This window comes from Megalobrama amblycephala, linkage group LG16 (genome assembly GCF_018812025.1).
Source record: "Megalobrama amblycephala isolate DHTTF-2021 linkage group LG16, ASM1881202v1, whole genome shotgun sequence".
NCBI lineage: Eukaryota > Metazoa > Chordata > Actinopteri > Cypriniformes > Xenocyprididae > Megalobrama > Megalobrama amblycephala.
Genome location: NC_063059.1, coordinates 27,271,015 through 27,285,913, shown reverse-complemented (window position 1 = coordinate 27,285,913; position 14,899 = coordinate 27,271,015).

Genomic DNA, 14,899 nt, shown 5'->3' with positions numbered 1-14,899 from the left:
TTGCGTGACATGATCAACTCTGATATCGAACTACTTATAGGTATAAATGCCCCAAGGGTTTTGGAGCCGATTCATGTGATCCGCAGTGTTGATAACGGACCCTACGCAATTAAAACAAGACTGGGATGGACAGTAAATGGTCCACTAAGAGAAGATAGACACAATCAATCTGCTTCTAAGTACCCTGATGTTACAATCAACAGGATTTCTGTTTCGAACTTGTGTAAACTTTGGCAACAGCAATTTAAAGTGGATTTTCCTAAATGTAGCAAAAATGAACAAATTGAGTTTTCAAGAGAAGTTCACAAGTTCATCGAGATGGTAACAGACTCATTAAAGTTGGAAGGGGGTCATTATTCTTTTGGCTTACCTTTGAGAAATAAGGATGTTAATATGCCGGACAACAAGATAATTGCAGAACAGCATGCTCTGAACCTAAAGAAAAGATTGAAAAGTGATGTTTCACTTCATTCTGTATATCCTGCTTTTATGAAAGACCTTATTTTTTAAAGGTTATGTGGAGAGAGTGACAGCAGAAGACTTGGGACATAATGATGGTAAAGTATATATACCCCATCATGGTGTTTATCACCCCCGAAAAGGAAAGCTCTGTGTTGTCTTTGATTGTGGAGCTACATTCCAAGGGACGTCTTTGAATACCCAGCTATTAAAGGGTCCAGAACTCACCAGTTCACTGATTGGGGTGATAACTAGATTTAGGAAAGAGCGAGTTGTGATCATGGCAGATATTGAAGCCATGTTTCATCAAGTGCAGGTACTGAAAGATGATGCAGATTTGCTAAGATTTCTTTGGTGGCATGATGGTGACCTTACTCAAGATACGGTAGAATTTCGTATGGTCGTACATCTTTTTGGGGCCATTTCATCAGAAGATAACAAAGACTTCAGCAAGGAAGTAATTGATGCAATCTTGCATTGTTTTTATGTAGATGATGGTCTTGTCTCTGTACATTCAGAGGATGAGGCCATTTCTCTGTATCACAACCTTGTAGCAATTTGTGCAAGGGGGGTTTTTACATTGACAAAATGGATAAGTAACAGTCGAGATGTGCTGGTAAGAATCCCAGGGGAACTCAGAGCAAAAAAAATTTAAAGGATTTGGATTTGGGCCAAGACTTACTTCCCGTGAGAGTGCTAGGTGTACAATGGTGTATACAATCAGATGCCTTCAAGTTCAAAATCGTGTTGCAGCAGAGGCCTTCAACCAGAAGAGGGATCCTTGCTACTGTGAGTTCTGTTTATGATCCCTTAAGAATTGTGTCTCCAGTGACATTGTGTGCAAAAAAAAAATCTTGCAAGATTTGTGCAAGAAGAAACTTGGCTGGGACAATGTGATTCCTGCTTCAAATGTTCAGGAGTGGATCAACTGGTTGGATGGATTGCGTAAGTTAGAAAGCTTTAAGATTGGTAGATGCTTTAAACCTGTGGGCTTCGGAGAGGTGAAAATAGCACAGTTGCACCACTTTTCTGACGCAAGCAAAGATGGTTATGGAGTAGTTACTTATCTGCTTTTGCAAGATATTAACTCACAAGTGCATGTTGCTTTTGTAGTGGGGAAAGCAAGAGTAGCCCCTTTGAAGCCAGTGTCTATCCCTCGAATGGAACTTACTGCTGCAACATTAGCCAGTCGAATGGATTCGTTGTGGAGAACAGAACTGTGTATGTGCCTCCAAGACTCTGTCTTCTGGATGGATAGTACCTCTGTACTGAAATATATCAGAAAAAAACGTTTCTAGGAATCAAACTTTTGTGACTGACAGAGTTTCTGAAATTCTCAAGGTGTCTCGATCATCACAATGGAGGTATGTGAGCACTGCAGCAAATCCAGCAGACATAGCTTCCAGAGGTTTGAGAGTGGAATCATTTCTGGAGAACAGAAGTTGGGTGTTGGGACCACAGTTTCTTCTTTTGCCTGAAAAGGAATGGCCTGTTGATCCTACTGACCTTGGAGAATGTTCACCAGAGGATCCAGAGGTGAAAAGTGTCACTGTCAATACTGTACAATCAGAGAAGGATGTTATGACACACTTTATCCAATACTTCTCCTCTTGGAGCCAGTTAAAGAGGTCAGTGGCTTGGATTCTCAGATTTAAGCAGTTACTCCTAAATCTAAGTCAGAAGAGAAAATCATTGAAAATGGCTTTAACACAATCTGGAATGGATGAAAACCAACAAAGACAACAACTGAAAGATGAAATGGAGAAGACAAAGGTTCAGTGTGATAAAAGGGAGCTTTCTGTGGAGCATCTGAAAAAGGAGCTGAATTGGATATTATTCATTACTGCCAAAGACGGAGATACCCTGATGAATTCTCAATTTTGCAAAAAGGAGAACAAGTAAAAAGGAACAGTCACATTTATAAACTCAATCCAGTCCTTGAGGATGGTGTTTTAAGAGTAGGGGGACTGTGCCTGAAGAGGCAAAACATCCCACTATACTTGCTAGGGACTTTCACATCTCAAGTATTATTCTTAAACATATACATGAAGAAGTTGGTCATGGTGGCCAAAACTATATGCTATCAAGGTTGTGTCAAAAGTATTGGATACCTGGTGCTAGCGTTGCCATAAGGAAGATATTATCCAAGTGTGTGATCTGCAAACATTTGCAGGCAGCGCCAGGGCATCAACAGATGGCAGACCTACCCCTAGATAGAGTTTCTCCAGATAAACCTCCATTCACTTATGTTGGAGTTGATTGTTTTGGACCCTTCAAAATTAAGAGCAGGAGAAGTACCGTGAAGAGATATGGCGTTATCTTCATGTGTTTAGTCATTTGTGCTGTTCATATAGAAGTGGTACCATCACTGGAAACAGATTCCTTTATAAATGCATTGCGACAATTCATTGCAAGACGTGGACAAGTCGTAGAAATACGATCTGATAATGGTACAAATTTTCTTGGAGCAGAACGTGAGTTGAAACAAGCTATTGAAGACTGGAACCAATCTCAGATTAATAGCATGCTTCTACAGAAAGGAATTAAGTGGATTTTTAATCCTCCAAGTGGTTCACATCACAGAGGCACATGGGAAAGATTGATAAGGTCTGTAAGGAAGGTTCTTAATGCCACCTTAAGAACACAAACCCTTGATGAAGATTGTCTTTATACAGTTCTATGCGAAGCAGAAGCAATCATTAATGGACGTCCCATTACTAAGGAATCTACTGATCCCAACGATTTGGAAGCACTGACACCTAATTATTTGTTGCGTTTGCACCATCATTACCACCGGGAATCTTTCAAAAAGAGGACATAAGGAATGAAACCTGAATATATGGAATGAACATCTGAATATATGGAATGAAACTTGAATATATGGAATGAAGCTTGAATATATTGAATGAAACTTATATTCAATGAAAACTGATGTCATCAAAGCGCCATCTTGTGTTTTTCATTTGTGATTGTTCAGATGTTGAACTATGAGTCTGCACGAAATCTAGTAGCAACAATTTTAAGTAATAACGAATTAATAAACACGCTAGCGAATGCGTGTACGGGCCAAAATACTGGCAACCGGACTCATCTAATGATGAAGAAATCTGTTCGCTATTTAATCGCAGTAGACTTAACGCGGTAAACCTCACAGGCCAACAAGTTCCTACTTGTCCGAAAGAAACATGCATTCCACCTACAGGACCTTTTCGAGTGAAGGGACAAAGATTGTAGATAGGAGATGCTGTGGGTGGTCCCTGTGAGGTGGAATGCATGTTTGTTATATTCAGACTTTCATTCCATATATTCAGACTTTCATTCCACATATTCAGACTTTCATTCATACAACCAATCATATTATAAATACTATAATTTACTGAATGGCATGCCATATTATGTATGTATGTATGTGTAAAATGTAATAAAATACTGTAAGAAGAACAGGCTGCATTTCACTGAAATAGGAACTGAAAGTCATTTGTAAGTAAAGGCTAAATTTAACTTGACTTTGCAGTCATGCTTTCTGCAGGGCTCACAAAATAACATTAGAGTAATAATACAATTGAGTTACAATAGTAGCATGAGTATTTGATTTATGTAAGATGTCTGCTTTCCTATTTCATAGATGAAATGAGGTTGAGTAAATGTAAAACTATTTCTGAAATGTAATTTTTGGGTGAACTACCACTTTAAAGTTACAGTTTCTCGATTGCTTAAAGACATTTCTTGAAAAAACTTTTCTCGAAACTCTAAACACAAATCTATAACTTCTCACCCAATTCCTCAAACTTCCTATTTTCAGGTCATAATGAAACTCTCCACTCAAAACCATTCAATCTGAAAAACCCAACTTTGCCCTCAGTACCGAAACCTGGTATTAAATTGGCCCCAGGGCAAAATTTTGAAAGTCCGGTGTATCGATAGGCTCTGACGTTAACGGTTCTGCTATCGGTACTGGAGAAATTATGAAGAAAATACACGTTCATTTATTATTGCTATATAGACATTATCTTGCGAATACTATCTCGTCAGAGTCACCAGCTGTTTCTGTATGCAGTAATATTAGGACATTTGTCTATGCATTTTTGCTTTCACAATCCAGAAGAGAGATCGCGCTCACACAGAGGAGCTACAGCGCGCGCAGCCGCCCACAACATGAAAGCCCTGTTTAATTGTGACGATGGAGGGAGAACTAAACAACTAAATGTCAGCTTACACTTTAGGCCTATGATATTATACTAATTTTATTTTTGATTTCGATTTTGGCTTCCAAGTATCATCAGAAAGAAGATATCTGAGGTAAAACTATTAAAATCTATCCGCGTGTCATCTAGCACGCCTTAATTCTCAGCTGTGCGCGTTCTTTCCTCTCTAAACCCAAACTTAAAGGATTAGTCCACTTTTAAAGGTGCCCTAGAATTAAAAATTGAAGTTAAATAACAAGAGTTCAGCACATGGAAATGACATACAGTGAGTTTCAAACTCCATTGTTTCCTCTTTCTTATATAAATCTCATTTGTTTAAAAGACCTCCGAAGAACAGGCGAATCTCAACATAACACCGACTGTTACGTAACAGTCGGTGTGTACGCCCCCAATATTTGCATATGTCAGCCCATGTTCCCAACATTATGAAAGGCATTTGACAAGGGCAGCCAGTAACGTCTGGATCTGTGCACAGCCGAATCATCAGACTAGGTAAGCAAGCAATAACAACAGCGAAAAATGGCAGATGGAGCAATAATAACTGACATGATCCATGATATCATGATATTTTTAGTGATATTTGTAAATTGTCTTTCTAAATGTTTTGTTAGCATGTTGCTAATGTAGGCTACTGTGGGTCAAAGTTACCATCGTTTCTTACTGTATTCACGGAGACAAGAGCCGTCACTATTTTCATTTTTAAACACTTGCAGTCTGTATAATTCATAAACACAACTTCTTTATAAATCTCTCCAACAGTGTGTAATGTTAGCTTTAGCCACGAAGCACAGCCTCAAACTCATTCAGAATCAAATGTAAACACCCAAATAAATACTAAACTCAGATGATCCGAAGCATGCATGCAGCATATATGACGAACATCATGTAAAGATCCATTTGAGGGTTATATTAGCTGTGTGAACTTTGTAAATGCACTGTATTATAGAGTCGCGAGCTCGATGGGCAGGGTGCACGAGATTTAAAGGGCCAGCAGCCCTGAATCGGTGCATAGTTAATGATGCCCCAAAATAGGCAGTAAAAAAAATTAATTAAAAAAAATCTATGGGGTATTTTGAGCTGAAACTTCACAGACACATTCAGGGGACACCTTAGACTTATATTACATCTTGTAAAAAAAACGTTCGATGGCACCTTTAAATAAACTTTTCCTGATAATTTACTCACCCCCATGTCATCCAAGATGTCCATGTCTTTCTTTCTTCAGTCTAAAAGAAATTAAAGTTTTTGATGAAAATATTCCAGGATTATTCTCCTTATAGTAGACTTCAATGGGCAAAAAAACAGTTGAAGGTCAAAATTAGTTTCACTGCAGCTTCAAATTGTTCAACGTGATCCCAGATGAGAAATAAGGGTCTTATCTAGTGAAACCTTTGCTCATTTTCTGTTTTAACCAGAAATGCTCATCTTGAACTAGCTCTCTTCTTCTCCTCCTCTATTAGAATTCCAGCAGTGTAGACACTGCTAAGCGTATTACTGCCCTCCACAGGTCAAAGTTTTGAATTAATTTGTATATGCAATATGCTAGTTCAATAGTATTTAACAATTAGTTCAAACTTTGGCCTGTGGAGGGCAGTAATACACTTATCAATGTCTACACTGCTGGAATAGAGGGTATGCAGCGACGTCACTTTCCTGCTGTAAACGCGCTCCCTCAGCTTGACTGAGTGGCAAAAGAACCTACTGCGTGACTGGATTTAGTAGAGGAAACTGCGAAAACACGAGTAAAACTAACGAATTACACTTAAAGGTTAGAATTTAATTTGTTCCTTACAGCTTGTCAAATAAACCTAATCCATGGATATTGACATGCAGCCAGGAGCTTGCGTTTCCTGACATGTATATGTGCCTGATTTGACAGCGGGGAAACACATAAAGCAAATCTGCCTGTGAATATTTTATATAACTACAATATAGGTAGGTTTAAATACCCATAATCACTTATATCAATGTTATATCGTCATATTGTCCAGCCTTAAAACAAATATAGTTTTATAGTATAGTTTTTGTCAGTGTTGTTTATTTAAAAACACCCAATTATGCAGAATATAAAATATAAAATATTTAATTGATGAGTTGTCAACATAATATATAACAATACAATATATACGGTATGATTTTACCTCAAAATCCAACAATTTGACACTAAAAGATAACTGCAAATGTATGTTTCTCTGCCTGGAGACCAGCTGTTTCTGTGAATTGCAGTGATCCATTTGCTTTTTTTTGTGGTGCTTTCTGCAGTTTTTAAATATATACCTCAGGTTTTGTGTCAAAGCTATTATGTACAGTCAATCACAAAACTTTTTCCCGTTTTGGATGTGTTTTGTGTGTTTTTCGCGGCATTCACGCTGAAAACCAATGCTGCCGCTCAGTCTTTGTGCCACTCAGTGGACGGTACCGCAGTCCTAACAGTCGGCGGCGACGTCACGTGCATACCCTCTATTCTAATAGAGGAGAAGAAGAAGAGAGCTAGTTCAAGATGAGCATTTCTGGTTAAAACTTATATAATTTTCAATTTTTTTCAGAAAATGAGCGATGGTTTCACTAGATAAGACCCTTATTTCTCATCTGGGATCATGTTGAACAATTTGAAGCTGCAGTGAAACTAATTTTGACCTTCAACTGTTTGGTGCCCATTGAAGTCTACTATAAGGAGAATAATCCTGGAATATTTTCATCAAAAACTTTAATTTCTTTTCGACTGAAGAAAGAAAGACATGGACATCTTGGATGGCATGGGGGTGAGTAAATTATCAGGAAAAGTTTATTTAAAAGTGGACTAATCCTTTAACATCAGAAACAGCACAATCGGTGATGGTTGTAAAATGCAGTCTTTACTGTTGCGATATTGCAGTAAATGTTTGATCATTTTTATCAACGTTTTAAAACGCTGAAAGCACAATAATCTGCGCAAGAAACAAACAAATTATACTTTGGGCTTCAGGTAATATCTATTGTCTTAAAGGTGCCCTAGAAGTAAAGGTGCCCTTTACTTTCTTTGTTCGTGTTCTTACTGTATCTTATATAAAACACCAAAAATGCTGGACACTATAAAGCAATGTTAATTCAGCTCTTATAAAACAAAAAACACCGCTAAGAATACCATTAAAGTACTGAATCAATAAGCAGTATTGGTAAGAGTAGTAATACCGTTAAAACCTTAACGATACCCATCCCTAGACATGATACACAAGTTCTCAAAAACACGCACACTACAACACAGTCTTACACACTGGTGAGATATTCAAAACAATACTACAAAAACCGGTGATAAGTTATGATTCTTGGTTCTCCCCCTCAAAAACATTTTCACATGATCAACACGACAAAAGACACTTTTATTTATTCCTTAATATACTGTACAGTACAACAACGAAAAGATTTTGCCCCACCCCAGCAGCATCCCATCTTTGGTCTGGGACAAGCCAGAGAATCTTGTCAACATCACAGGCTATATTGGCAGAAATCCCCTTGCATGCCTGATCCACTCTGGGGTTAGTTAGGGTTAGTTCACCCAAAAATTTAAATTCTGTCATTTATTACTCATCCTCATGCCATTTCACACCCGTAAGACCTTCGGTAATCTTTGTAACACAAATTAAGATATTTTAGTTGAAATCCGATGGCTCCGTGAGGCCTTCATAGGGAGCAATGACATTTCCTCTATCAAGATCCATAAAGGTACTAAAAACACATCTAAATCAGTTCATGTGAGTACAGTGGTTCAATATTAATATTATAAAGTGACGAGAATATTTTTGGTGCGCCAAAAAAACAAACAAAATAACGACTTATTTAGTGATGGCCAATTTCAAAACACTGCTTCAGGAAGCATCAGATCATAAATGAATCAGTGTGTAGCAAATTGTTTTGCTACAATAACGTGCATTTAGGAATGTGGATGAAACTTGTGCTGTTGAACTGATTTGTAACTGTTTTAAAACATATGACAACAACACAGGAGAATGCATCAATATATTTCTAAATATGCAAATTTATGTTTGAGGTTTCAAAATAAAACTTTAAACTCTCACTCGGAGTTTGCATGTTCTGATGTCCACTTTCTTGTTCAACAAATTACAGTGGCTGTAGCATTTTTTCATAACTATCCTAACATTACAGATTAAGTGCAACTAAACATTAGATAAACAATAGTTTGCTCTTCATGTAAAGTGTAGCAACAATAGTCAGGCCACTGGTGCCCTCTGCTGTCATTTGTTATAATACATAATATACATAAGTTTATTGTTTATACATTTCCTAATGTATTTTAAGTGTTGTTCACTAAAACAAAATAATTACTCACTTTTGATACTTTATTTAAACCAATTATTATTGCCTCATTGTTATATGTATTTAAGTCATATCAAAAGGCTGTTGTTCACTTATATCTATCTTTACTACCAAAAATAAATAAAATATTCAGTAGATGATTAACACAATAGCCATTACAAACAGCCCTAGTTAAGACATTTGAAAATGCACCTGCATTGTTTTGCATTTTGTAATTAAAAGACTATTTTCCAGTCATATATTTTGTCACTGTAGATTTCTTGAAAATAATAGGCTTTTAAAGGAATAGTTCACCCAAAAATGAAAATTTGATGTTTATCTGCTTACCCCCAGCGCATCCAAGATGTAGGTGACTTTGTTTCTTGCCAATTTTTGCCATTTGTCAGTCAAATAATGGGTGTCAATGGGAGCTCTATCAATAATAGTCAAATAAACATACACAAACATATCCTAAATAAACCCTGCAGCTTGTGACGACACATTGATGTCCTAAGACACGAAATGATCGGTTTGTGCAAGAAACCGAATGTTGACGTTGTTGTCAGGCATCTGTGGTGCGACATACTTCTCAATGACGTTGGTGTCATGTATCCCTCCACTAAAGTAAAAGTAGGCTACACGATTGTCTCCGGCTGCATTCCACTCCAGTTTTAGACACGCACTCACAAACCTCCCTAAGCACTTCCCCTCGGGGGAATCCCTGCCACCATTTTGAAATGCGTTCCACTTCGTGAAGTGGACAAGGGAAGTTTATATGGACAGACCCTCGCTCCATCGGTCAAAATCATCTACTTCATATGTACACTTCAGGCAGCTCCATAACGTCACCACATATCACATTTAATTTACCCACCACAAACAACTCTATGACATAATAATTATTGTTTTAATATTTAAAACACACACATATACATATACATATAGAATGCTGCATTAAACAATTTTGTAAGGGGAAAAAAATTAATAATAAATCAACTCCATAGCAGATTCCAGTTGATCAAGGTCTTAGGACATTCCAATTCAGCCCATTGCAAATTTTCCGCCAGTAGTGGGCACTCATGCAACGTAAGCAATGATGTACATTCAAGTCAACAAGACTGAGGGATATGGCAAGCCGTTTTGACTTTTATTCACATCTCAGGATATGAATTCTTGATATCAACAATTCAGTTCTTGATATCAGGAATTACATTTCCACTAGTAACAATGTTACTTCTTGATATCAACAATTTAATTCTTGATATCAACAATTCAGTTGCTGATATCAGGAATTACATTCTTGATATCAACTTTTGAATTTCCACTAGTAAAAACTAGAATTCTTGATATCTGTAATTGTATTTTCACTAGTGAAATGTATGGAAGGCCGGTTCAGCATAAAAACGTTCCAGCGTTACTCGTCGTAATTATATTTTTACTAGTAACAATTAAATTAAAGAGCTCTATAATTTAATTTGTACTAGTAACAATTACAATTACAGAGCTCTATAATTCAATTTTTACTAGTAACAATTATAATTGTAGAGCTCTCTAATTCGGTTTTTACTAGTAACAATAACAATTATAGAGCTCTACAATTAAATTTTTACTAGTAACAATTACAATTACAGAGCTCTATAATTCAATTTTTACTAGTAACAATTATGATTATAGAGCTCTCTAATTCAATTGTTACTAGTAACAATTCCAATTAGAGAGCTCTACAATTCATTTATTACTAGTCATATGTCTCCATTGACTTCCATTCATTTTTAATTATAGAGCTCTGTAATTCAATTGTTACTAGTAACAACTGGGATTATAGAGCTCTCTAATTGAATTCTTACTAGTAACAATTACAATTATAGAGCTCTCTAATTCAATTTTTACTAGTAACAATTACAATTATAGAGCTCTGTAATTCAATTGTTACTAGTAACAATTACAATTACAGAGCTCTCTAATTGAATTCTTACTAGTAACAATTACAATTATAGAGCTCTCTAATTGAATTCTTACTAGTAACAATTACAATTATAGAGCTCTCTAATTGAATTCTTACTAGTAACAATTGAATTACAGAGCTCTTCAATTGATTTATTACTAGTGAAAAATACACATTAAAGATATGTGTAATTGCAGAGCTCTATAATTGAATTACAGAGCTCTCTAATTCAATTGTTACTAGTAACAATTGAATTAGAGAGCTCTCTAATCGTAATTGTTACTAGTAACAATTGAATTACAGAGCTCTCTAATCATAATTGTTACTAGTAACAATTCAATTAGAGAGCTCTGTAATTCAATTATAGAGCTCTATAATCAAATTGTTACTAGTAAGAATTCAATTGTAGAGCTCTCTAATTGCAATTCTTACTAGTAATAATTAAATTATAGAGCTCTCTAATTCAATTGTTACTAGTAACAATTTGATTATAGAGCTCTATAATTGAATTACAGAGCTCTCTAATTGAATTGTTACCAGTAAGAATTAAGTCACAGAGCTCCATAATTCAGTTCTTACTAGTAACAATTAGAATTAGAGAGCTCTGTAATTGCAATCTTACTAGTACAAATTGAATTACAGAGCTCTACAATAGCAATTCTTACTAGTAACAATTGCATTACAGAGCTCTGTATTCGGCGACATATCATTATGCTAATCGTTCCTTATGCATATTCAACTGGGGTGGCGTAACTTTGTTTTACAATGTGGGTGGGACAAGAATGTGTATGGGGGGGTATGTTGTATTATTATTACAATAATAATAATAATATGATATTAAAATTATAAATGTGTTCAAATATGATAGTTTTCCTACATCTGCTATAATACAATGTCGTTAGTCTCGAGAGTATGTACATTAGTTAATAAATACGACGATCCGCCTTTGACAATTGAATGTCCTGATGGATTAGTGGCAGTTTCTCCGTTTAGGGTGCAAGAGGTTCCCGGTTCTAATCCAACCATGTGTAGTTTTTTTTTTCTCATTAAAACCAAAGATTTTCATCAGTGATTGTATATCAAGAGCAGGGACACGTTTATATGTATTTTGTTTTTTGTGATTTCAACGTATCGAATAGAGAGTCTCCGCAACAGCGATAGAATGAAGTGCTAATCCGTGTGCACGAGCGCTGTGAACCCTGTTGCACGCGCCTCTGATAACAGTGACAACGAGCACTCAACAACATAATTTCAACAACAACTCATCCCAGCGCCAAATCGCCTATATTAACACAAATTGATAATCAACTAGAGGTGTTTATTTTGTATTAGATATCCACGATAATCATTCTATTATTGCATAACAATACTAAACACTGTAAATATTTAAAATGAATTTATACTCCTTAATATCAAGTTTGTCAAAACACTTCGGGTGGCTTAGGGCATTTCACCCTATATTATGTCCAGTGACATGGAGTGTTCTTGGCTCTTAGCTTTACCAATATACAAAGGTGAATGAATATAACGACTAAATATAGGCTTTCTCAAGGCATCATCTTAATTTTGCTTTAATGTGAACATGATTAATATGTTACCTAAGTCTGTAAAATATTTCAGGATACTTTAGAACCACGCTACAGGGCTTTTATTTTGAAACTCACTTTTGTAGGCGGGAAATCTGCAATCTGTTTTGCATCTCATGAATAGGAGTTTTTACTAGTAATAATACAATTATAGAGCTCTGTAATTAGAATTGTTACTAGTAAGAATTGAATTAAAGAGCTCTCTAATTCAGTTTTTATTAGTAACAATTACAATTAGAGAGCTCTCTAATTCAGTTTTTACTAGTAACAATTGAATTAGAGAGCTCTCTAGTGGAATTGTAGAGCTCTGCAATTGGATTATTACTAGTAACAATTGAATTACAGAGCTCTGCAATTGAATTCTTACTAGTAATAAATGAATTGTAGAGCTCTCTAATTGGAATTGTTACTAGTAAAAACTGAATTATAGAGCTCTACAATTCAGTTGTTACTAGTAAGAATATAATTGCAGAGCTCTATAATTCAATTAGAGAGCTCTACAATCATAATTGTTACTAGTAAAAATTGAATTATAGAGCTCTATAATTGTAATTATTACTAGTAAAAATTAAATTATAGAGCTCTTTAATTTAATTGTTACAAGTAAAAATATAATTACGACGAGTAACGCTGGAACGTTTTTATGCTGAAACGGCCTTCCATAGAAATGTCACCATAGGCTGCCATTCAAATTCAATTGTTGATATCAAAAATTGAGTTCTTACTAGTTGAAATTCCAATTTCTCATATCAGAAATGCAGTTCTTACTAGTAAAAATAGTAATTTTTGATATCAATAATTACATTGCTACTAGTAAAATGCGAATTTTTGATATCAAGAATTCAATTGTCACTAGTTGAAATGTCAGTTCTTGATATCAACAATTGAATTGCTACTAGTAAAAATGTTCATTTTTGATATCTGAAAATGTATTTCTGTATGGAAGGCCGTTTCAGCATAAAAACGTTCCAGCGTTACTCGTCGTAATTATATTTTTACTAGTAACAATTAAATTAAAGAGCTCTATAATTTAATTTGTACTAGTAACAATTACAATTACAGAGCTCTATAATTCAATTTTTACTAGTAACAATTATAATTGTAGAGCTCTCTAATTCGGTTTTTACTAGTAACAATAACAATTATAGAGCTCTACAATTAAATTTTTACTAGTAACAATTACAATTACAGAGCTCTATAATTCAATTTTTACTAGTAACAATTATGATTATAGAGCTCTCTAATTCAATTGTTACTAGTAACAATTCCAATTAGAGAGCTCTACAATTCATTTATTACTAGTCATATGTCTCCATTGACTTCCATTCATTTTTAATTATAGAGCTCTGTAATTCAATTGTTACTAGTAACAATTGGGATTATAGAGCTCTCTAATTGAATTCTTACTAGTAACAATTACAATTATAGAGCTCTCTAATTCGATTTTTACTAGTAACAATTACAATTATAGAGCTCTCTAATTGAATTCTTACTAGTAACAATTACAATTATAGAGCTCTCTAATTTAATTCTTACTAGTAACAATTACAATTATAGAGCTCTCTAATTGAATTCTTACTAGTAACAATTACAATTATAGAGCTCTCTAACTGAATTCTTACTAGTAACAATTGAATTACAGAGCTCTTCAATTGATTTATTACTAGTAAAAATACACATTAAAGATATGTGTAATTGCAGAGCTCTATAATTCAATTACAGAGCTCTCTAATTCAATTGTTACTAGTAACAATTGAATTAGAGAGCTCTCTAATCGTAATTGTTACTAGTAACAATTGAATTACAGAACTCTCTATATGGAAGGCCGTTTCAGCATAAAAACGTTCCAGCGTTACTCGTCGTAATTATATTTTTACTAGTAACAATTAAATTAAAGAGCTCTCTAATTCAGTTTTTACTAGTAACAATTGAATTAGAGAGCTCTATAATTTAATTATTACTAGTAAGAATTGCAATTAGAGAGGTCTACAATTGAATTCTTACTAGTAACAATTTGATTATAGAGCTCTCTAATTGAGTTACAGAGCTCTCTAATTCAATTGTTACTAGTAACAATTATGATTAGAGAGCTCTGTAATTCAATTGTTACTAGTAACAATTGCAATTAGAGAGCTCTCTAATTCAATTGTTACTAGTAACAATTGAATTACAGAGCTCTGTAATTCAATTATAGAGCTCTGCAATTACACATATCTTTAATGTGTATTTTTACTAGTAATAAATCAATTAGAGAGCTCTGTAATTCAATTGTTACTAGTAAGAATTCAGTTAGAGAGCTCTATAATTGTAATTGTTACTAGTAAGAATTCAATTAGAGAGCTCTAAAATTGTAATTGTTACTAGTAAGAATTCAATTAGAGAGCTCTATAATTATAATTGTTACTAGTAAG